Source organism: Narcine bancroftii, unplaced genomic scaffold, assembly GCF_036971445.1.
Source record: "Narcine bancroftii isolate sNarBan1 unplaced genomic scaffold, sNarBan1.hap1 Scaffold_159, whole genome shotgun sequence".
NCBI lineage: Eukaryota > Metazoa > Chordata > Chondrichthyes > Torpediniformes > Narcinidae > Narcine > Narcine bancroftii.
In genome coordinates this window covers 2,065,455-2,089,525 of record NW_027211894.1, presented here as the reverse complement: position 1 = coordinate 2,089,525, position 24,071 = coordinate 2,065,455, and positions in this window count along the sequence as shown.

The following is a 24,071-nucleotide window of genomic DNA, read 5'->3' as shown; positions in this document are numbered from 1 at the left end:
CCTGCTTCTAATTCTGATTCCCTGCCTTTGATTCCCCATCTCTGATTCCGCACATCTGATTCCCTGCCTCTGATTCCCCATCTCTGATTCCCCATATCTGATTCCCCGCCTCTGATTCCCTGCCTCTGTTTCCCAATATCTAAGTCCCCGCCTCTGATTCCCCAACTCTGATTCCCCACCTCTGATTCCCCAGCTCTGATTCCCCGCCTCTGATTCCCCGCATCTGATTCCCTGCATCTGATTCCAAGCCTCTGATTCCCTGCCTCTGATTCCCAACCTCTGATTCCCCACCTCTGATTCCCCATATCTGATTCCCAGCCTCTGTTTCCCCGCCTCTGATTCCCCGCCTCTGTTTCCCCATATCTGATTCCCGGCCTCTGATTCCCCGCCTCTGATTCCCCGCCTCTGATTCCCTGCCTCTGATTTCCCATCTCCGATTCCGCACATCTGATTCCCTGCCTCTGATTCCCCGCCTCTGATTCCCCGCCTCTGATTCCCTGCCTCTGATTCCCAACCTCTGATTCCCCACCTCTGATTCCCCGTGTTTGATTCCCCGCTTCTGTTTCCCCGCCTCTGATTCCCCGCCTCTGATTCCCCAACTCTAATTCCCCGCCTCTGATTCCCCATATCTGATTCCCCGCCTCTGTTTCCCCGCCTCTGATTCCCCGCCCCTGTTTCCCCATATCTGATTCCCTGCCTCTGATTCCCCAACTTTGATTCCCAGCCTCTGATTCCCCAGCTCTGATTCCCCGCCTCTGATTCCCCGTGTTTGATTCCCTGCCTCTGATTCCCCTCCTCTGATTCCCCATCTCTGATTCACCACCTTTGATTCGCCACCTCTGATTCCCCATATCTGATTCCCCACCTCTGTTTTCCCGCCTCTGATTCCCCGCCTCTGATTCTCCATATCTCATTCCCCGCCTCTGAATCCCCATCTCTGATTCCCGGACTCTGATTCCCCACCTCTGATTCCCGGCCTCTTATTCCCAGCATCTGATTCCAGGCCTCTGATTCCCGGCCTCTGACTCCCCGCTTCTGATTCTGATTCCCTGCCTCTGATTCCCCATCTCTGATTCCGCACATCTGATTACCTGCCTCTGATTCCCCACCTCTGATTCCCCATATCTGATTCCCCGCCTCTGATTCCCCGCATCCGATTCCCCATATCTGATTCCCCTCCTCTGTTTCCCCGCCCCTGATTCCCCGCCTCTGTTTCCCCATATCTGATTCCCCGCCTCTGATTCCCAACTATGATTCCCCGCCTCTGATTCCCCAGCTCTGATTCCCTGCCTCTGATTCCCCGCGTTCTATTCCCTGCCTCTGATTCCCCGCCTGTGATTCCCCATCTCTGATAAACCACCTCTGATTCCCCACCACTGATTCCCCATATCTAATTCCCCGCCTCTGTTTGCCCGCCTCTGATTCCCCGCCTCTTTTTCCCCATATCTGATTCCCCGCCTCTGAATCCCCAACTCTGATTCCCTGCCTCTGATTCCCCAGCTTCATTCCCCGCCTTTGATTCCCCCCGTCTGATTCCCAGCCTCTGAATCCCCGTGTCTGATAACTTGCCTCTGATTCCCTGCCTCTGATTCCCCATCTCAGATTCACCGCCTCTGATTCCCCACCTCTGATTCCCCATCTCTGATTCTGCACATCCGACTCCCTGCCTCTGATTCCCCGACTCTGATTCCCCACCTCTGATTCCCAAGCTCTGATTCCCCGCCTCTGATTCCCCAACTCTGATTCCCCGCCTCTGATTCCACAGCTCTGATTCCCCGCCTCTGATTCCCCGTGTTTGATCCCCTGCCTCTGATTCCCCGCCTCTGATTCCCCATCTCTGATTCACTGTCTTTGATTCGCCACCTCTGATTCCCCATATCTGATTCCTCGCCACTGTTTCCCCGCCTCTGATTCCCCGCCTCTGATTACCCATATCTCATTCCCCGCCTCTGATTCGCCAGATATGATTCCCCGCCTCTGATTCCCCGCGTCTGACTCCCTGCCTCTGATTCCCCGCCTCTGATTCCACATCTCTGATACACCACCTCTGATTCCATGCGTCTGATTCCCCGCCTCTGATTCCCCATCTCTGATTCCCCATCTCTGATTCCCCAATTCTGATTCCCCGCCTCTGATTCCCCAGCTCTGATTCCTCGCCTCTGATCCCCTGCCTCTGATTCCCCGCCTCTGATTCCCCATCTCTGATTCACCGCCTTTGATTCGCCACCTCTGATTCCCCATATCTGATTCCTCGCCACTGTTTCCCCGCCTCTGATTCCCCGCCTCTGATTCCCCATATCTCATTCCCCGCCTCTGATTCGCCAGCTATGATTCCCCGCCTCTGATTCCCCGCGTCCGATTTCCTGCCTCTGATTCCCCGCCTCTGATTCCACATCTCTGATTCACCACCTCTGATTCCACGCGTCTGATTCCCCGCCTCTGATTCCCCATCTCTGATTCCCCATCTCTGATTCCCCAATTCTGATTCCCCGCCTCTGATTCCCCAGCTCTGATTCCTCGCCTCTGATTCCATTCCTCTGATTCCCAACCTCTGATTCCCCAACTCTGATTTCCCATATTGATTCCCTGCGTCTGATTCCCCACTTCTGATTTCCCATATTGATTCCCTGCGTCTGATTCCCCGCCTCTGATTCCCCAACTCTGATTCCCCGCCTCTGATTCCCCAGCTCTGATTCCCCGCATCTGATTCCCCGTGTTTGATTCCCTGCCTCTGATTCCCGGACTCTGATTCCCCATCTCTGATTCCCTGCCTCTGATTCCCCACCTCTGATTCCCCATATCTGATTCCCCGCCTCTGTTTCCCCGCCTCTGATTCCCCGCCTCTGATTCCCCATATCTCATTCCCCGCCTCCAAATCCCCATCTCTGATTCCCGGACTCTGATTCCCCACCTCTGATTCCCGGCCTCTTATTCCCGGCATCTGATTCCGGCCTCTGATTCCCGGCCTCTGATTCCCTGCGTCTGATTCTGATTCCCTGCCTCTGATTCCCCATCTCTGATTCCGCACATCTGATTCCCTGCCTCTGATTCCCCACCTCTGATTCCCCATATCTGATTCCCCGCCTCTGTTTCCCCACCTTTGATTCCCCGCCTCTGTTTCCCAATATCTAAGTCCCCGCCTCTGATTCCCCAACTCTGATTCCCCACCTCTGATTCCCCAGCTCTGATTCCCCGCCTCTGATTCCCCGCATCTGATTCCCTGCAACTGATTCCAAGCCTCTGATTCCCTGCCTCTGATTCCCAACCTCTGATTCCCAACCTCTGATTCCACACCTCTGATTCCCCATATCTGATTCCCCGCCTCTGTTTCCCCGCCTCTGATTCCCCGCCTCTGATTCCCCATATCCCATTCCCCGCCTCCAATTCCGCATCTCTGATTCCCAACCTCTGATTCCACACCTCTGATTCCCCATATCTGATTCCCCGCCTCTGTTTCCCCGCCTCTGATTCCCCGCCTCTGTTTCCCCGCCTCTGATTCCACACCTCTGATTCCCAATATCTGATTCCCCGCCTCTGATTCCCCACCTCTGATTCCCCGCCTCTGATTCGCCAGCTATGATTCCCCGCCTCTTATTCCCCGCGTCTGATTCCCTGCCTCTGATTCCCCGCCTCTGATTCCACATCTCTGATTCACCACCTCTGATTCCCCGCGTCTGATTCCCTGCCTCTGATTCCCCATCTCTGATTCCCCATCTCTGATTCCCCAATTCTGATTCCCCTCCTCTGATTCCCCGTGTTTGATTCCCTGCCTCTGATTCCCGGCCTCTGATTCCCCATCTCTGATTCACCGCCTTTGATTCGCCACCTCTGATTCGCCATATCTGATTCCCCGCCTCTGTTTCCCCGCCTCTGATTCCCCGCCTCTGATTCCCCATATCTCATTCCCCGCCTCTGAATCCCCATCTCTGATTCCCGGACTCTGATTCCCCACCTCTGATTTCCGGCCTCTTATTCCCGGCATCTGATTCCGGCCTCTGATTCCCGGCCTCTGATTCCCTGCTTCTGATTCTGATTCCCTGCCTTTGATTCCCCATCTCTGATTCCGCACATCTGATTCCCTGCCTCTGATTCCCCATCTCTGATTCCCCATATCTGATTCCCCGCCTCTGATTCCCTGCCTCTGTTTCCCAATATCTAAGTCCCCGCCTCTGTTTCCCCAACTCTGATTCCCCACCTCTGATTACCCACCTCTGATTCCCCGCTTCTGATTCCCCGCATCTGATTCCCTGCATCTGATTCCAAGCCTCTGATTCCCTGCCTCTGATTCCCAACCTCTGATTCCCCACCTCTGATAAACCACCTCTGATTCCCTACCACTGATTCCCCATATCTAATTCCCCGCCTCTGTTTGCCCGCCTCTGATTCCCCGCCTCTGTTTCCCCATATCTGATTCCCCGCCTCTGAATCCCCAACTCTGATTCCCTGCCTCTGATTCCCCAGCTTCATTCCCCGCCTTTGATTCCCCCCGTCTGATTCCCAGCCTCTGAATCCCCGTGTCTGATAACCTGCCTCTGATTCCCTGCCTCTGATTCCCCATCTCAGATTCACCGCCTCTGATTCCCCACCTCTGATTCCCCATCTCTGATTCTGCACATCCGACTCCCTGCCTCTGATTCCCCGACTCTGATTCCCCACCTCTGATTCCCAAGCTCTGATTCCCCGCCTCTGATTCCCCAACTCTGATTCCCCGCCTCTGATTCCACAGCTCTGATTCCCCGCCTCTGATTCCCCGTGTTTGATCCCCTGCCTCTGATTCCCCGCCTCTGATTCCCCATCTCTGATTCACCGTCTTTGATTCGCCACCTCTGATTCCCCATATCTGATTCCTCGCCACTGTTTCCCCGCCTCTGATTCCCCGCCTCTGATTACCCATATCTCATTCCCCGCCTCTGATTCGCCAGATATGATTCCCCGCCTCTGATTCCCCGCGTCTGACTCCCCGCCTCTGATTCCCCGCCTCTGATTCCACATCTCTGATACACCACCTCTGATTCCACGCGTCTGATTCCCCGCCTCTGATTCCCCATCTCTGATTCCCCATCTCTGATTCCCCAATTCTGATTCCCCGCCTCTGATTCCCCAGCTCTGATTCCTCGCCTCTGATCCCCTGCCTCTGATTCCCCGCCTCTGATTCCCCATCTCTGATTCACCGCCTTTGATTCGCCACCTCTGATTCCCCATATCTGATTCCTCACCACTGTTTCCCCGCCTCTGATTCCCCGCCTCTGATTCCCCATATCTCATTCCCCGCCTCTGATTCGCCAGCTATGATTCCCCGCCTCTGATTCCCCGCGTCCGATTTCCTGCCTCTGATTCCCCGCCTCTGATTCCACATCTCTGATTCACCACCTCTGATTCCACGCGTCTGATTCCCCGCCTCTGATTCCCCATCTCTGATTCCCCATCTCTGATTCCCCAATTCTGATTCCCCGCCTCTGATTCCCCAGCTCTGATTCCTCGCCTCTGATTCCATTCCTCTGATTCCCAACCTCTGATTCCCCAACTCTGATTTCCCATATTGATTCCCTGCGTCTGATTCCCCACTTCTGATTTCCCATATTGATTCCCTGCGTCTGATTCCCCGCATCTGATTCCCCGTGTTTGATTCCCTGCCTCTGATTCCCGGACTCTGATTGCCCATCTCTGATTCCCTGCCTCTGATTCCCCACCTCTGATTCCCCATATCTGATTCCCCGCCTCTGTTTCCCCGCCTCTGATTCCCCGCCTCTGATTCCCCATATCTCATTCCCCGCCTCTAAATCCCCATCTCTGATTCCCGGACTCTGATTCCCCACCTCTGATTCCCGGCCTCTTATTCCCGGCATCTGATTCCGGCCTCTGATTCCCGGCCTCTGATTCCCTGCGTCTGATTCTGATTCCCTGCCTCTGATTCCCCATCTCTGATTCCGCACATCTGATTCCCTGCCTCTGATTCCCCACCTCTGATTCCCCATATCTGATTCCCCGCCTCTGTTTCCCCACCTTTGATTCCCCGCCTCTGTTTCCCAATATCTAAGTCCCCGCCTCTGATTCCCCAACTCTGATTCCCCACCTCTGATTCCCCAGCTCTGATTCCCCGCCTCTGATTCCCCGCATCTGATTCCCTGCAACTGATTCCAAGCCTCTGATTCCCTGCCTCTGATTCCCAACCTCTGATTCCCAACCTCTGATTCCACACCTCTGATTCCCCATATCTGATTCCCCGCCTCTGTTTCCCCGCCTCTGATTCCCCGCCTCTGATTCCCCATATCCCATTCCCCGCCTCCAATTCCGCATCTCTGATTCCCAACCTCTGATTCCACACCTCTGATTCCCCATATCTGATTCCCCGCCTCTGTTTCCCCGCCTCTGATTCCCCGCCTCTGTTTCCCCGCCTCTGATTCCCCACCTCTGATACCCAATATCTGATTCCCCGCCTCTGATTCCCCACCTCTGATTCCCCGCCTCTGATTCGCCAGCTATGATTCCCCGCCTCTTATTCCCCGCGTCTGATTCCCTGCCTCTGATTCCCCGCCTCTGATTCCACATCTCTGATTCACCACCTCTGATTCCCCGCGTCTGATTCCCTGCCTCTGATTCCCCATCTCTGATTCCCCATCTCTGATTCCCCAATTCTGATTCCCCTCCTCTGATTCCCCGTGTTTGATTCCCTGCCTCTGATTCCCGGCCTCTGATTCCCCATCTCTGATTCACCGCCTTTGATTCGCCACCTCTGATTCGCCATATCTGATTCCCCGCCTCTGTTTCCCCGCCTCTGATTCCCCGCCTCTGATTCCCCATATCTCATTCCCCGCCTCTGAATCCCCATCTCTGATTCCCGGACTCTGATTCCCCACCTCTGATTTCCGGCCTCTTATTCCCGGCATCTGATTCCCTGCATCTGATTCCAAGCCTCTGATTCCCTGCCTCTGATTCCCAACCTCTGATTCCCCACCTCTGATTCCCCATATCTGATTCCCAGCCTCTGTTTCCCCGCCTCTGATTCCCCGCCTCTGTTTCCCCATATCTGATTCCCGGCCTCTGATTCCCCGCCTCTGATTCCCCGCCTCTGATTCCCTGCCTCTGATTTCCCATCTCCGATTCCGCACATCTGATTCCCTGCCTCTGATTCCCCGCCTCTGATTCCCCGCCTCTGATTCCCTGCCTCTGATTCCCAACCTCTGATTCCCCACCTCTGATTCCCCGTGTTTGATTCCCCGCTTCTGTTTCCCCGCCTCTGATTCCCCGCCTCTGATTCCCCAACTCTAATTCCCCGCCTCTGATTCCCCATATCTGATTCCCCGCCTCTGTTTCCCCGCCTCTGATTCCCCGCCCCTGTTTCCCCATATCTGATTCCCTGCCTCTGATTCCCCAACTTTGATTCCCAGCCTCTGATTCCCCAGCTCTGATTCCCCGCCTCTGATTCCCCGTGTTTGATTCCCTGCCTCTGATTCCCCTCCTCTGATTCCCCATCTCTGATTCACCACCTTTGATTCGCCACCTCTGATTCCCCATATCTGATTCCCCACCTCTGTTTTCCCGCCTCTGATTCCCCGCCTCTGATTCTCCATATCTCATTCCCCGCCTCTGAATCCCCATCTCTGATTCCCGGACTCTGATTCCCCACCTCTGATTCCCGGCCTCTTATTCCCAGCATCTGATTCCAGGCCTCTGATTCCCGGCCTCTTACTCCCCGCTTCTGATTCTGATTCCCTGCCTCTGATTCCCCATCTCTGATTCCGCACATCTGATTACCTGCCTCTGATTCCCCACCTCTGATTCCCCATATCTGATTCCCCGCCTCTGATTCCCCGCATCCGATTCCCCATATCTGATTCCCCGCCTCTGTTTCCCCGCCCCTGATTCCCCGCCTCTGTTTCCCCATATCTGATTCCCCGCCTCTGATTCCCAACTATGATTCCCCGCCTCTGATTCCCCAGCTCTGATTCCCTGCCTCTGATTCCCCGCGTTCTATTCCCTGCCTCTGATTCCCCGCCTGTGATTCCCCATCTCTGATAAACCACCTCTGATTCCCCACCACTGATTCCCCATATCTAATTCCCCGCCTCTGTTTGCCCGCCTCTGATTCCCCGCCTCTGTTTCCCAATATCTGATTCCCCGCCTCTGAATCCCCAACTCTGATTCCCTGCCTCTGATTCCCCAGCTTCATTCCCCGCCTTTGAATCCCCCCGTCTGATTCCCAGCCTCTGAATCCCCGTGTCTGATATCCTGCCTCTGATTCCCTGCCTCTGATTCCCCATCTCAGATTCACCACCTCTGATTCCCCACCTCTGATTCCCCATCTCTGATTTCGCACATCCGACTCCCTGCCTCTGATTCCCCGACTCTGATTCCCCACCTCTGATTCCCAAGCTCTGATTCCCCGCCTCTGATTCCCCAACTCTGATTCCCCGCCTCTGATTCCACAGCTCTGATTCCCCGCCTCTGATTCCCCGTGTTTGATCCCCTGCCTCTGATTCCCCGCCTCTGATTCCCCATCTCTGATTCACCGTCTTTGATTCGCCACCTCTGATTCCCCATATCTGATTCCTCGCCACTGTTTCCCCGCCTCTGATTCCCCGCCTCTGATTACCCATATCTCATTCCCCGCCTCTGATTCGCCAGATATGATTCCCCGCCTCTGATTCCCCGCGTCTGACTCCCTGCCTCTGATTCCCCGCCTCTGATTCCACATCTCTGATACACCACCTCTGATTCCACGCGTCTGATTCCCCGCCTCTGATTCCCCATCTCTGATTCCCCATCTCTGATTCCCCAATTCTGATTCCCCGCCTCTGATTCCCCAGCTCTGATTCCTCGCCTCTGATCCCCTGCCTCTGATTCCCCGCCTCTGATTCCCCATCTCTGATTCACCGCCTTTGATTCGCCACCTCTGATTCCCCATATCTGATTCCTCGCCACTGTTTCCCCGCCTCTGATTCCCCGCCTCTGATTCCCCATATCTCATTCCCCGCCTCTGATTCGCCAGCTATGATTCCCCGCCTCTGATTCCCCGCGTCCGATTTCCTGCCTCTGATTCCCCGCCTCTGATTCCACATCTCTGATTCACCACCTCTGATTCCACGCGTCTGATTCCCCGCCTCTGATTCCCCATCTCTGATTCCCCATCTCTGATTCCCCAATTCTGATTCCCCGCCTCTGATTCCCCAGCTCTGATTCCTCGCTCTGATTCCATTCCTCTGATTCCCAACCTCTGATTCCCCAACTCTGATTTCCCATATTGATTCCCTGCGTCTGATTCCCCACTTCTGATTTCCCATATTGATTCCCTGCGTCTGATTCCCCGCCTCTGATTCCCCAACTCTGATTCCCCGCCTCTGATTCCCCAGCTCTGATTCCCCGCATCTGATTCCCCGTGTTTGATTCCCTGCCTCTGATTCCCGGACTCTGATTCCCCATCTCTGATTCCCTGCCTCTGATTCCCCACCTCTGATTCCCCATATCTGATTCCCCGCCTCTGTTTCCCCGCCTCTGATTCCCCGCCTCTGATTCCCCATATCTCATTCCCCGCCTCTAAATCCCCATCTCTGATTCCCGGACTCTGATTCCCCACCTCTGATTCCCGGCCTCTTATTCCCGGCATCTGATTCCGGCCTCTGATTCCCGGCCTCTGATTCCCTGCGTCTGATTCTGATTCCCTGCCTCTGATTCCCCATCTCTGATTCCGCACATCTGATTCCCTGCCTCTGATTCCCCACCTCTGATTCCCCATATCTGATTCCCCGCCTCTGTTTCCCCACCTTTGATTCCCCGCCTCTGTTTCCCAATATCTAAGTCCCCGCCTCTGATTCCCCAACTCTGATTCCCCACCTCTGATTCCCCAGCTCTGATTCCCCGCCTCTGATTCCCCGCATCTGATTCCCTGCAACTGATTCCAAGCCTCTGATTCCCTGCCTCTGATTCCCAACCTCTGATTCCCAACCTCTGATTCCACACCTCTGATTCCCCATATCTGATTCCCCAGCTTCATTCCCCGCCTTTGATTCCCCCCGTCTGATTCCCAGCCTCTGAATCCCCGTGTCTGATAACCTGCCTCTGATTCCCTGCCTCTGATTCCCCATCTCAGATTCACCACCTCTGATTCCCCACCTCTGATTCCCCATCTCTGATTCCGCACATCCGACTCCCTGCCTCTGATTCCCCGACTCTGATTCCCCACCTCTGATTCCCAAGCTCTGATTCCCCGCCTCTGATTCCCCAACTCTGATTCCCCGCCTCTGATTCCACAGCTCTGATTCCCCGCCTCTGATTCCCCGTGTTTGATCCCCTGCCTCTGATTCCCCGCCTCTGATTCCCCATCTCTGATTCACCATCTTTGATTCGCCACCTCTGATTCCCCATATCTGATTCCTCGCCACTGTTTCCCCGCCTCTGATTCCCCGCCTCTGATTACCCATATCTCATTCCCCGCCTCTGATTCGCCAGATATGATTCCCCGCCTCTGATTCCCCGCGTCTGACTCCCTGCCTCTGATTCCCCGCCTCTGATTCCACATCTCTGATACACCACCTCCGATTCCACGCGTCTGATTCCCCGCCTCTGATTCCCCATCTCTGATTCCCCATCTCTGATTCCCCAATTCTGATTCCCCGCCTCTGATTCCCCAGCTCTGATTCCTCGCCTCTGATCCCCTGCCTCTGATTCCCCGCCTCTGATTCCCCATCTCTGATTCACCGCCTTTGATTCGCCACCTCTGATTCCCCATATCTGATTCCTCGCCACTGTTTCCCCGCCTCTGATTCCCCGCCTCTGATTCCCCATATCTCATTCCCCGCCTCTGATTCGCCAGCTATGATTCCCCGCCTCTGATTCCCCGCGTCCGATTTCCTGCCTCTGATTCCCCGCCTCTGATTCCACATCTCTGATTTACCACCTCTGATTCCACGCGTCTGATTCCCCGCCTCTGATTCCCCATCTCTGATTCCCCATCTCTGATTCCCCAATTCTGATTCCCCGCCTCTGATTCCCCAGCTCTGATTCCTCGCTCTGATTCCATTCCTCTGATTCCCAACCTCTGATTCCCCAACTCTGATTTCCCATATTGATTCCCTGCGTCTGATTCCCCACTTCTGATTTCCCATATTGATTCCCTGCGTCTGATTCCCCGCCTCTGATTCCCCAACTCTGATTCCCCGCCTCTGATTCCCCAGCTCTGATTCCCCGCATCTGATTCCCCGTGTTTGATTCCCTGCCTCTGATTCCCGGACTCTGATTCCCCATCTCTGATTCCCTGCCTCAGATTCCCCACCTCTGATTCCCCATATCTGATTCCCCGCCTCTGTTTCCCCGCCTCTGATTCCCCGCCTCTGATTCCCCATATCTCATTCCCCGCCTCTAAATCCCCATCTCTGATTCCCGGACTCTGATTCCCCACCTCTGATTCCCGGCCTCTTATTCCCGGCATCTGATTCCGGCCTCTGATTCCCGGCCTCTGATTCCCTGCGTCTGATTCTGATTCCCTGCCTCTGATTCCCCATCTCTGATTCCGCACATCTGATTCCCTGCCTCTGATTCCCCACCTCTGATTCCCCATATCTGATTCCCCGCCTCTGTTTCCCCACCTTTGATTCCCCGCCTCTGTTTCCCAATATCTAAGTCCCCGCCTCTGATTCCCCAACTCTGATTCCCCACCTCTGATTCCCCAGCTCTGATTCCCCGCCTCTGATTCCCCGCATCTGATTCCCTGCAACTGATTCCAAGCCTCTGATTCCCTGCCTCTGATTCCCAACCTCTGATTCCCAACCTCTGATTCCACACCTCTGATTCCCCATATCTGATTCCCCAGCTTCATTCCCCGCCTTTGATTCCCCCCGTCTGATTCCCAGCCTCTGAATCCCCGTGTCTGATAACCTGCCTCTGATTCCCTGCCTCTGATTCCCCATCTCAGATTCACCACCTCTGATTCCCCACCTCTGATTCCCCATCTCTGATTCCGCACATCCGACTCCCTGCCTCTGATTCCCCGACTCTGATTCCCCACCTCTGATTCCCAAGCTCTGATTCCCCGCCTCTGATTCCCCAACTCTGATTCCCCGCCTCTGATTCCACAGCTCTGATTCCCCGCCTCTGATTCCCCGTGTTTGATCCCCTGCCTCTGATTCCCCGCCCCTGATTCCCCATCTCTGATTCACCGTCTTTGATTCGCCACCTCTGATTCCCCATATCTGATTCCTCGCCACTGTTTCCCCGCCTCTGATTCCCCGCCTCTGATTACCCATATCTCATTCCCCGCCTCTGATTCGCCAGATATGATTCCCCGCCTCTGATTCCCCGCGTCTGACTCCCTGCCTCTGATTCCCCGCCTCTGATTCCACATCTCTGATACACCACCTCTGATTCCACGCGTCTGATTCCCCGCCTCTGATTCCCCATCTCTGATTCCCCATCTCTGATTCCCCAATTCTGATTCCCCGCCTCTGATTCCCCAGCTCTGATTCCTCGCCTCTGATCCCCTGCCTCTGATTCCCCGCCTCTGATTCCCCATCTCTGATTCACCGCCTTTGATTCGCCACCTCCGATTCCCCATATCTGATTCCTCGCCACTGTTTCCCCGCCTCTGATTCCCCGCCTCTGATTCCCCATATCTCATTCCCCGCCTCTGATTCGCCAGCTATGATTCCCCGCCTCTGATTCCCCGCGTCCGATTTCCTGCCTCTGATTCCCCGACTCTGATTCCACATCTCTGATTCACCACCTCTGATTCCACGCGTCTGATTCCCCGCCTCTGATTCCCCATCTCTGATTCCCCATCTCTGATTCCCCAATTCTGATTCCCCGCCTCTGATTCCCCACCTCTGATTCCTCGCTCTGATTCCATTCCTCTGATTCCCAACCTCTGATTCCCCAACTCTGATTTCCCATATTGATTCCCTGCGTCTGATTCCCCACTTCTGTTTTCCCATATTGATTCCCTGCGTCTGATTCCCCGCCTCTGATTCCCCAACTCTGATTCCCCGCCTCTGATTCCCCAGCTCTGATTCCCCGCATCTGATTCCCCGTGTTTGATTCCCCATCTCTGATTCCCTGCCTCTGATTCCCCACCTCTGATTCCCCATATCTGATTCCCCGCCTCTGTTTCCCCGCCTCTGATTCCCCGCCTCTGATTCCCCATATCTCATTCCCCGCCTCTAAATCCCCATCTCTGATTCCCGGACTCTGATTCCCCACCTCTGATTCCCGGCCTCTTATTCCCGGCATCTGATTCCGGCCTCTGATTCCCGGCCTCTGATTCCCTGCGTCTGATTCTGATTCCCTGCCTCTGATTCCCCATCTCTGATTCCGCACATCTGATTCCCTGCCTCTGATTCCCCACCTCTGATTCCCCATATCTGATTCCCCGCCTCTGTTTCCCCACCTTTGATTCCCCGCCTCTGTTTCCCAATATCTAAGTCCCCGCCTCTGATTCCCCAACTCTGATTCCCCACCTCTGATTCCCCAGCTCTGATTCCCCGCCTCTGATTCCCCGCATCTGATTCCCTGCAACTGATTCCAAGCCTCTGATTCCCTGCCTCTGATTCCCAACCTCTGATTCCCAACCTCTGATTCCACACCTCTGATTCCCCATATCTGATTCCCCGCCTCTGTTTCCCCGCCTCTGATTCCCCGCCTCTGATTCCCCATATCCCATTCCCCGCCTCCAATTCCGCATCTCTGATTCCCAACCTCTGATTCCACACCTCTGATTCCCCATATCTGATTCCCCGCCTCTGTTTCCCCGCCTCTGAATCCCCGCCTCTGTTTCCCCGCCTCTGATTCCCCACCTCTGATTCCCAATATCTGATTCCCCGCCTCTGATTCCCCACCTCTGATTCCCCGCCTCTGATTCGCCAGCTATGATTCCCCGCCTCTTATTCCCCGCGTCTTATTCCCTGCCTCTGATTCCCCGCCTCTGATTCCACATCTCTGATTCACCACCTCTGATTCCCCGCGTCTGATTCCCTGCCTCTGATTCCCCATCTCTGATTCCCCTCCTCTGATTCCCCGTGTTTGATTCCCTGCCTCTGATTCCCGGCCTCTGATTCCCCATCTCTGATTCACCGCCTTTGATTCGCCACCTCTGATTCGCCATATCTGATTCCCCGCCTCTGTTTCCCCGCCTCTGATTCCCCGCCTCTGATTCCCCATATCTCATTCCCCGCCTCTGAATCCCCATCTCTGATTCCCGGACTCTGATTCCCCACCTCTGATTTCCGGCCTCTTATTCCCGGCATCTGATTCCGGCCTCTGATTCCCGGCCTCTGATTCCCTGCTTCTGATTCTGATTCCCTGCCTTTGATTCCCCATCTCTGATTCCGCACATCTGATTCCCTGCCTCTGATTCCCCATCTCTGATTCCCCATATCTGATTCCCCGCCTCTGATTCCCTGCCTCTGTTTCCCAATATCTAAGTCCCCGCCTCTGATTCCCCAACTCTGATTCCCCACTTCTGATTCCCCAGCTCTTATTCCCCGCCTCTGATTCCCCGCATCTGATTCCCTGCATCTGATTCCAAGCCTCTGATTCCCTGCCTCTGATTCCCAACCTCTGATTCCCCACCTCTGATTCCCCATATCTGATTCCCAGCCTCTGTTTCCCCGCCTCTGATTCCCCGCCTCTGTTTCCCCATATCTGATTCCCGGCCTCTGATTCCCCGCCTCTGATTCCCCGCCTCTGATTCCCTGCCTCTGATTCCCCATCTCCGATTCCGCACATCTGATTCCCTGCCTCTGATTCCCCGCCTCTGATTCCCCGCCTCTGATTCCCTGCCTCTGATTCCCAACCTCTGATTCCCCACCTCTGATTCCCCGTGTTTGATTCCCCGCTTCTGTTTCCCCGCCTCTGATTCCCCGCCTCTGATTCCCCAACTCTAATTCCCCGCCTCTGATTCCCCATATCTGATTCCCCGCCTCTGTTTCCCCGCCTCTGATTCCCCGCCCCTGTTTCGCCATATCTGATTCCCTGCCTCTGATTCCCCAACTTTGATTCCCAGCCTCTGATTCCCCAGCTCTGATTCCCCGCCTCTGATTCCCCGTGTTTGATTCCCTGCCTCTGATTCCCCTCCTCTGATTCCCCATCTCTGATTCACCACCTTTGATTCGCCACCTCTGATTCCCCATATCTGATTCCCCACCTCTGTTTTCCCGCCTCTGATTCCCCGCCTCTGATTCTCCATATCTCATTCCCCGCCTCTGAATCCCCATCTCTGATTCCCGGACTCTGATTCCCCACCTCTGATTCCCGGCCTCTTATTCCCAGCATCTGATTCCAGGCCTCTGATTCCCGGCCTCTGACTCCCCGCTTCTGATTCTGATTCCCTGCCTCTGATTCCCCATCTCTGATTCCGCACATCTGATTACCTGCCTCTGATTCCCCACCTCTGATTCCCCATATCTGATTCCCCGCCTCTGATTCCCCGCATCCGATTCCCCATATCTGATTCCCCGCCTCTGTTTCCCCGCCCCTGATTCCCCACCTCTGTTTCCCCATATCTGATTCCCCGCCTCTGATTCCCAACTATGATTCCCCGCCTCTGATTCCCCAGCTCTGATTCCTGCCTCTGATTCCCCGCGTTCTATTCCCTGCCTCTGATTCCCCGCCTGTGATTCCCCATCTCTGATAAACCACCTCTGATTCCCCACCACTGATTCCCCATATCTAATTCCCCGCCTCTGTTTGCCCGCCTCTGATTCCCCGCCTCTGTTTCCCCATATCTGATTCCCCGCCTCTGAATCCCCAACTCTGATTCCCTGCCTCTGATTCCCCAGCTTCATTCCCCGCCTTTGATTCCCCCCGTCTGATTCCCCATCTCAGATTCACCGCCTCTGATTCCCCACCTCTGATTCCCCATCTCTGATTCCGCACATCCGACTCCCTGCCTCTGATTCCCCGACTCTGATTCCCCACCTCTGATTCCCCAGCTCTGATTCCCCGCCTCTGATTCCCCAACTCTGATTCCCCGCCTCTGATTCCACAGCTCTGATTCCCCGCCTCTGATTCCCCGTGTTTGATCCCCTGCCTCTGATTCCCCGCCTCTGATTCCCCATCTCTGATTCACCGCCTTTGATTCGCCACCTCTGATTCCCCATATCTGATTCCTCGCCACTGTTTCCCCGCCTCTGATTCCCCGCCTCTGATTCCCCATATCTCATTCCCCGCCTCTGATTCGCCAGCTATGATTCCCCGCCTCTGATTCCCCGCGTCTGATTCCCTGCCTCTGATTCCCCGCCTCTGATTCCACATCTCTGATTCACCACCTCTGATTCCACGCGTCTGATTCCCCGCCTCTGATTCCCCATCTCTGATTCCCCATCTCTGATTCCCCAATTCTGATTCCCCGCCTCTGATTCCCCAGCTCTGATTCCTCGCCTCTGATTCCCTTCCTCTGATTCCCAACCTCTGATTCCCCAACTCTGATTTCCCATATTGATTCCCTGCGTCTGATTCCCCACCTCTGATTTCCCATATTGATTCCCTGCGTCTGATTCCCCGCCTCTGATTCCCCAACTCTGATTCCCCGCCTCTGATTCCCCAGCTCTGATTCCCCGCATCTGATTCCCCGTGTTTGATTCCCTGCCTCTGATTCCCGGCCTCTGATTCCCCATCTCTGATTCACCGCCTTTGATTCGCAACCTCTGATTCCCCATATCTGATTCCCCGCCTCTGTTTCTCCGCCTCTGATTCCCTGCCTCTGATTCCCCATATCTCATTCCCCGCCTCTAAATCCCCATCTCTGATTCCCGGACTCTGATTCCCCACCTCTGATTCCCGGCCTCTTATTCCCGGCATCTGATTCCGGCCTCTGATTCCCGGCCTCTGATTCCCTGCGTCTGATTCTGATTCCCTGCCTCTGATTCCCCATCTCTGATTCCGCACATCTGATTCCCTGCCTCTGATTCCCCACCTCTGATTCCCCATATCTGATTCCCCGCCTCTGTTTCCCCACCTTTGATTCCCCGCCTCTGTTTCCCAATATCTAAGTCCCTGCCTCTGATTCCCCAACTCTGATTCCCCACCTCTGATTCCCCAGCTCTGATTCCCCGCCTCTGATTCCCCGCATCTGATTCCCTGCAACTGATTCCAAGCCTCTGATTCCCTGCCTCTGATTCCCAACCTCTGATTCCCAACCTCTGATTCCACACCTCTGATTCCCCATATCTGATTCCCCGCCTCTGTTTCCCCGCCTCTGATTCCCCGCCTCTGATTCCCCATATCCCATTCCCCGCCTCCAATTCCGCATCTCTGATTCCCAACCTCTGATTCCCCACCTCTGATTCCCCATATCTGATTCCCCGCCTCTGTTTCCCCGCCTCTGATTCCCCGCCTCTGTTTCCCCATATCTGATCCCCGCCTCTATTTGCCCGCCTCTGATTCCCCGCCTCTGTTTCCCCATATCTGATTCCCCGCCTCTGAATCCCCAACTCTGATTCCCTGCCTCTAATTTCCCATGTCTGATTCCCCGCCTCTGATTCCCCGCGTCTGATTACCGGCCTCTGATTCCCCGCCTCTGATTCCCCATCTCTGATTCACAACCTCTGATTCCACACCTCTGATTCCCCATATCGGATTCCCCGCCTCTGTTTCCCCGCCTCTGATTCCCCACCTCTGATTCCCAATATCTGATTCCCCGCCTCTGATTCCCCACCTCTGATTCCCCGCCTCTGATTCGCCAGCTATGATTCCCCGCCTCTGATTCCCCGCGTCTGATTCCCTGCCTCTGATTCCCCGCCTCTGATTCCACATCTCTGATTCACCACCGCTGATTCCCCGCGTCTGATTCCCCGCCTCTGATTCCCCATCTCTGATTCCCCATCTCTGATTCCCCAATTCTGATTCCCCGCCTCTGATTCCCCAGCTCTGATTCCTCGCCTCTGATTCCCTTCCTCTGATTCCCAACCTCTGATTCCCCACCTCTGATTTCCCATAATGATTCCCTGCGTCTGATTCCCCACCTCTGATTCCCCATATCTGATTCCCCGCCTCTGTTTCCCCGCCTCTGATTCCCCGCCTCTGTTTCCCCGTATCTGATCCCCGCCTCTATTTGCCCGCCTCTGATTCCCCGCCTCTGTTTCCCCATATCTGATTCCCCGCCTCTGAATCCCCAACTCTGATTCCCTGTCTCTAATTTCCCATGTCTGATTCCCCGCCTCTGATTCCCCGCGTCTGATTACCGGCCTCTGATTCCCCGCCTCTGATTCCCCATCTCTGATTCACAACCTCTGATTCCCCACCTCTGATTCCCCATATCTGATTCCCCACCTCTGTTTCCCCGCCTCTGATTCCCCACCTCTGATTCCCAATATCTGATTCCACGCCTCTGATTCCCCACCTCTGATTCCCCGCCTCTGATTCGCCAGCTATGATTCCCCGCCTCTGATTCCCCGCGTCTGATTCCCTGCCTCTGATTCCCCGCCTCTGATTCCACATCTCTGTTTCACCACCGCTGATTCCCCGCGTCTGATTCCCCGCCTCTGATTCCCCATCTCTGATTCCCCAATTCTGATTCCCCGCCTCTGATTCCCCAGCTCTGATTCCTCGCCTCTGATTCCCTTCCTCTGATTCCCAACCTCTGATTCCCCAACTCTGATTCCCCGCCTCTGATTCCCCAGCTCTGATTCCCCGCCTCTGATTCCCCGTGTTTGATTCCCTGCCTCTGATTCCCGGCCTCTGATTCCCCATCTCTGATTCACCGCCTTTGATTCGCCACCTCTGATTCCCCAAATCTGATTCCCCGCCTCTGTTTCCCAGCCTCTGATTCCCCGCCTCTGATTCCCCATATCTCATTCCCCGCCTCTGAATCCCCATCTCTGATTCCCGGACTCTGATTCCCCACCTCTGATTCCCGGCCTCTTATTCCCGGCATCTGATTCCGGCCTCTGATTCCCGGCCTCTGATTCCCTGCTTCTGATTCTGATTCCCTGCCTCTGATTCCCCATCTCTGATTCCGCACATCTGATTCCCTGCCTCTGATTACCCCCCTCTGTTTCCCCGCCTCTGATTCCCCATCTCTGATTCACAACCTCTGATTCCCCACCTCTGATTCCCCATATCTGATTCCCCGCCTCTGTTTCCCCGCCTCTGATTCCCCACCTCTGATTCCCAATATCTGATTCCCCGCCTCTGATTCCCCACCTCTGATTCCCCGCCTCTGATTCGCCAGCTATGATTCCCCACCTCTGATTCCCCAGCTCTGATTCCCCGCCTCTGATTCCCCAACTCTGATTCCCCGCCTCTGATTCCACAGCTCTGATTCCCCGCCTCTGATTCCCCGTGTTTGATCCCCTGCCTCTGATTCCCCGCCTCTGATTCCCCATCTCTGATTCACCGCCTTTGATTCGCCACCTCTGATTCCCCATATCTGATTCCTCGCCACTGTTTCCCCGCCTCTGATTCCCCGCCTCTGATTCCACATCTCTGATTCACCACCTCTGATTCCACGCGTCTGATTCCCCGCCTCTGATTCCCCATCTCTGATTCCCCATCTCTGATTCCCCAATTCTGATTCCCCGCCTCTGATTCCCCAGCTCTGATTCCTCGCCTCTGATTCCCTTCCTCTGATTCCCAACCTCTGATTCCCCAACTCTGATTTCCCATATTGATTCCCTGCGTCTGATTCCCCACCTCTGATTTCCCATATTGATTCCCTGCGTCTGATTCCCCGCCTCTGATTCCCCAACTCTGATTCCCCGCCTCTGATTCCCCAGCTCTGATTCCCCGCATCTGATTCCCCGTGTTTGATTCCCTGCCTCTGATTCCCGGCCTCTGATTCCCCATCTCTGATTCCCTGCCTCTGATTCCCCACCTCTGATTCCCCATATCTGATTCCCCGCCTCTGTTTCCCCGCCTCTGATTCCCCGCCTCTGATTCCCCATATCTCATTCCCCGCCTCTAAATCCCCATCTCTGATTCCCGGACTCTGATTCCCCACCTCTGATACCCGGCCTCTTATTCCCGGCATCTGATTCCGGCCTCTGATTCCCGGCCTCTGATTCCCTGCGTCTGATTCTGATTCCCTGCCTCTGATTCCCCATCTCTGATTCCGCACATCTGATTCCCTGCCTCTGATTCCCCACCTCTGATTCCCCATATCTGATTCCCCGCCTCTGTTTCCCCACCTTTGATTCCCCGCCTCTGTTTCCCAATATCTAAGTCCCCGCCTCTGATTCCCCAACTCTGATTCCCCACCTCTGATTCCCCAGCTCTGATTCCCCGCCTCTGATTCCCCGCATCTGATTCCCTGCAACTGATTCCAAGCCTCTGATTCCCTGCCTCTGATTCCCAACCTCTGATTCCCAACCTCTGATTCCACACCTCTGATTCCCCATATCTGATTCCCCGCCTCTGTTTCCCCGCCTCTGATTCCCCGCCTCTGATTCCCCATATCCCATTCCCCGCCTCCAATTCCGCATCTCTGATTCCCAACCTCTGATTCCACACCTCTGATTCCCCATATCTGATTCCCCGCCTCTGTTTCCCCGCCTCTGATTCCCCGCCTCTGTTTCCCCGCCTCTGATTCCCCACCTCTGATTCCCAATATCTGATTCCCCGCCTCTGATTCCCCACCTCTGATTCCCTGCCTCTGATTCGCCAGCTATGATTCCCCGCCTCTTATTCCCCGCGTCTGATTCCCTGCCTCTGATTCCCCGCCTCTGATTCCACATCTCTGATTCACCACCTCTGATTCCCCGCGTCTGATTCCCTGCCTCTGATTCCCCATCTCTGATTCCCCATCTCTGATTCCCCAATTCTGATTCCCCTCCTCTGATTCCCCGTGTTTGATTCCCTGCCTCTGATTCCCGGCCTCTGATTCCCCATCTCTGATTCACCGCCTTTGATTCGCCACCTCTGATTCGCCATATCTGATTCCCCGCCTCTGTTTCCCCGCCTCTGATTCCCCGCCTCTGATTCCCCATATCTCATTCCCCGCCTCTGAATCCCCATCTCTGATTCCCGGACTCTGATTCCCCACCTCTGATTTCCGGCCTCTTATTCCCGGCATCTGATTCAGGCCTCTGATTCCCGGCCTCTGATTCCCTGCTTCTGATTCTGATTCCCTGCCTTTGATTCCCCATCTCTGATTCCGCACATCTGATTCCCTGCCTCTGTTTTCCCCATCTCTGATTCCCCATATCTGATTCCCCGCCTCTGATTCCCTGCCTCTGATTCCCAACCTCTGATTCCCCACCTCTGATTCCCCGTGTTTGATTCCCCGCTTCTGTTTCCCCGCCTCTGATTCCCCGCCTCTGATTCCCCAACTCTAATTCCCCGCCTCTGATTCCCCATATCTGATTCCCCGCCTCTGTTTCCCCGCCTCTGATTCCCCGCCCCTGTTTCCCCATATCTGATTCCCTGCCTCTGATTCCCCAACTTTGATTCCCAGCCTCTGATTTTCCAGCTCTGATTCCCCGCCTCTGATTCCCCGTGTTTGATTCCCTGCCTCTGATTCCCCTCCTCTGATTCCCCATCTCTGATTCACCACCTTTGATTCGCCACCTCTGATTCCCCATATCTGATACCCCACCTCTGTTTTCCCGCCTCTGATTCCCCGCCTCTGATTCTCCATATCTCATTCCCCGCCTCTGAATCCCCATCTCTGATTCCCGGACTCTGATTCCCCACCTCTGATTCCCGGCCTCTTATTCCCAGCATCTGATTCCAGGCCTCTGATTCCCGGCCTCTGACTCCCCGCTTCTGATTCTGATTCCCTGCCTCTGATTCCCCATCTCTGATTCCGCACATCTGATTACCTGCCTCTGATTCCCCACCTCTGATTCCCCATATCTGATTCCCCGCCTCTGATTCCCCGCATCCGATTCCCCATATCTGATTCCCCGCCTCTGTTTCCCCGCCCCTGATTCCCCGCCTCTGTTTCCCCATATCTGATTCCCCGCCTCTGATTCCCAACTATGATTCCCCGCCTCTGTTTCCCCAGCTCTGATTCCCTGCCTCTGATTCCCCGCGTTCTATTCCCTGCCTCTGATTCCCCGCCTGTGATTCCCAATCTCTGATAAACCACCTCTGATTCCCCACCACTGATTCCCCATATCTAATTCCCCGCCTCTGTTTGCCCGCCTCTGATTCCCCGCCTCTGTTTCCCCATATCTGATTCCCCACCTCTGAATCCCCAACTCTGATTCCCTGCCTCTGATTCCCCAGCTTCATTCCCCGCCTTTGATTCCCCCCGTCTGATTCCCAGCCTCTGAATCCCCGTGTCTGATAACCTGCCTCTGATTCCCTGCCTCTGATTCCCCATCTCAGATTCACCACCTCTGATTCCCCACCTCTGATTCCCCATCTCTGATTCCGCACATCCGACTCCCTGCCTCTGATTCCCCGACTCTGATTCCCCACCTCTGATTCCCAAGCTCTGATTCCCCGCCTCTGATTCCCCAACTCTGATTCCCCGCCTCTGATTCCACAGCTCTGATTCCCCGCCTCTGATTCCCCGTGTTTGATCCCCTGCCTCTGATTCCCCGCCTCTGATTCCCCATCTCTGATTCACCGTCTTTGATTCGCCACCTCTGATTCCCCATATCTGATTCCTCGCCACTGTTTCCCCGCCTCTGATTCCCCGCCTCTGATTACCCATATCTCATTCCCCGCCTCTGATTCGCCAGCTATGATTCCCCGCCTCTGATTCCCCGCGTCTGATTCCCTGCCTCTGATTCCCCGCCTCTGATTCCACATCTCTGATACACCACCACTGATTCCACGCATCTGATTCCCCGCCTCTTATTCCCCATCTCTGATTCCCCATCTCTGATTCCCCAATTCTGATTCCCCGCCTCTGATTCCCCAGCTCTGATTCCTCGCCTCTGATCCCCTGCCTCTGATTCCCCGCCTCTGATTCCCCATCTCTGATTCACCGCCTTTGATTCGCCACCTCTGATTCCCCATATCTGATTCCTCGCCACTGTTTCCCCGCCTCTGATTCCCCGCCTCTGATTCCCCATATCTCATTCCCCGCCTCTAATTCGCCAGCTATGATTCCCCGCCTCTGATTCCCCGCGTCCGAATTCCTGCCTCTGATTCCCCGCCTCTGATTCCACATCTCTGATTCACCACCTCTGATTCCACGCGTCTGATTCCCCGCCTCTGATTCCCCATCTCTGATTCCCCATCTCTGATTCCCCAATTCTGATTCCCCGCCTCTGATTCCCCAGCTCTGATTCCTCGCCTCTGATTCCATTCCTCTGATTCCCAACCTCTGATTCCCCAACTCTGATTTCCCATATTGATTCCCTGCGTCTGATTCCCCACTTCTGATTTCCCATATTGATTCCCTGCGTCTGATTCCCCGCCTCTGATTCCCCAACTCTGATTCCCCGCCTCTGATTCCCCAGCTCTGATTCCCCGCATCTGATTCCCCGTGTTTGATTCCCTGCCTCTGATTCCCGGACTCTGATTCCCCATCTCTGATTCCCTGCCTCTGATTCCCCACCTCTGATTCCCCATATCTGATTCCCCGCCTCTGTTTCCCCGCCTCTGATTCCCCGCCTCTGATTCCCCATATCTCATTCCCCGCCTCTAAATCCCCATCTCTGATTCCCGGACTCTGATTCCCCACCTCTGATTCCCGGCCTCTTATTCCCGGCATCTGATTCCGGCCTCTGATTCCCGGCCTCTGATTCCCTGCGTCTGATTCTGATTCCCTGCCTCTGATTCCCCATCTCTGATTCCGCACATCTGATTCCCTGCCTCTGATTCCCCACCTCTGATTCCCCATATCTGATTCCCCGCCTCTGTTTCCCCACCTTTGATTCCCCGCCTCTGTTTCCCAATATCTAAGTCCCCGCCTCTGATTCCCCAACTCTGATTCCCCACCTCTGATTCCCCAGCTCTGATTCACCGCCTCTGATTCCCCGCATCTGATTCCCTGCAACTGATTCCAAGCCTCTGATTCCCTGCCTCTGATTCCCAACCTCTGATTCCCAACCTCTGATTCCACACCTCTGATTCCCCATATCTGATTCCCCGCCTCTGTTTCCCCGCCTCTGATTCCCCGCCTCTGATTCCCCATATTCCATTCCCCGCCTCCAATTCCGCATCTCTGATTCCCAACCTCTGATTCCACA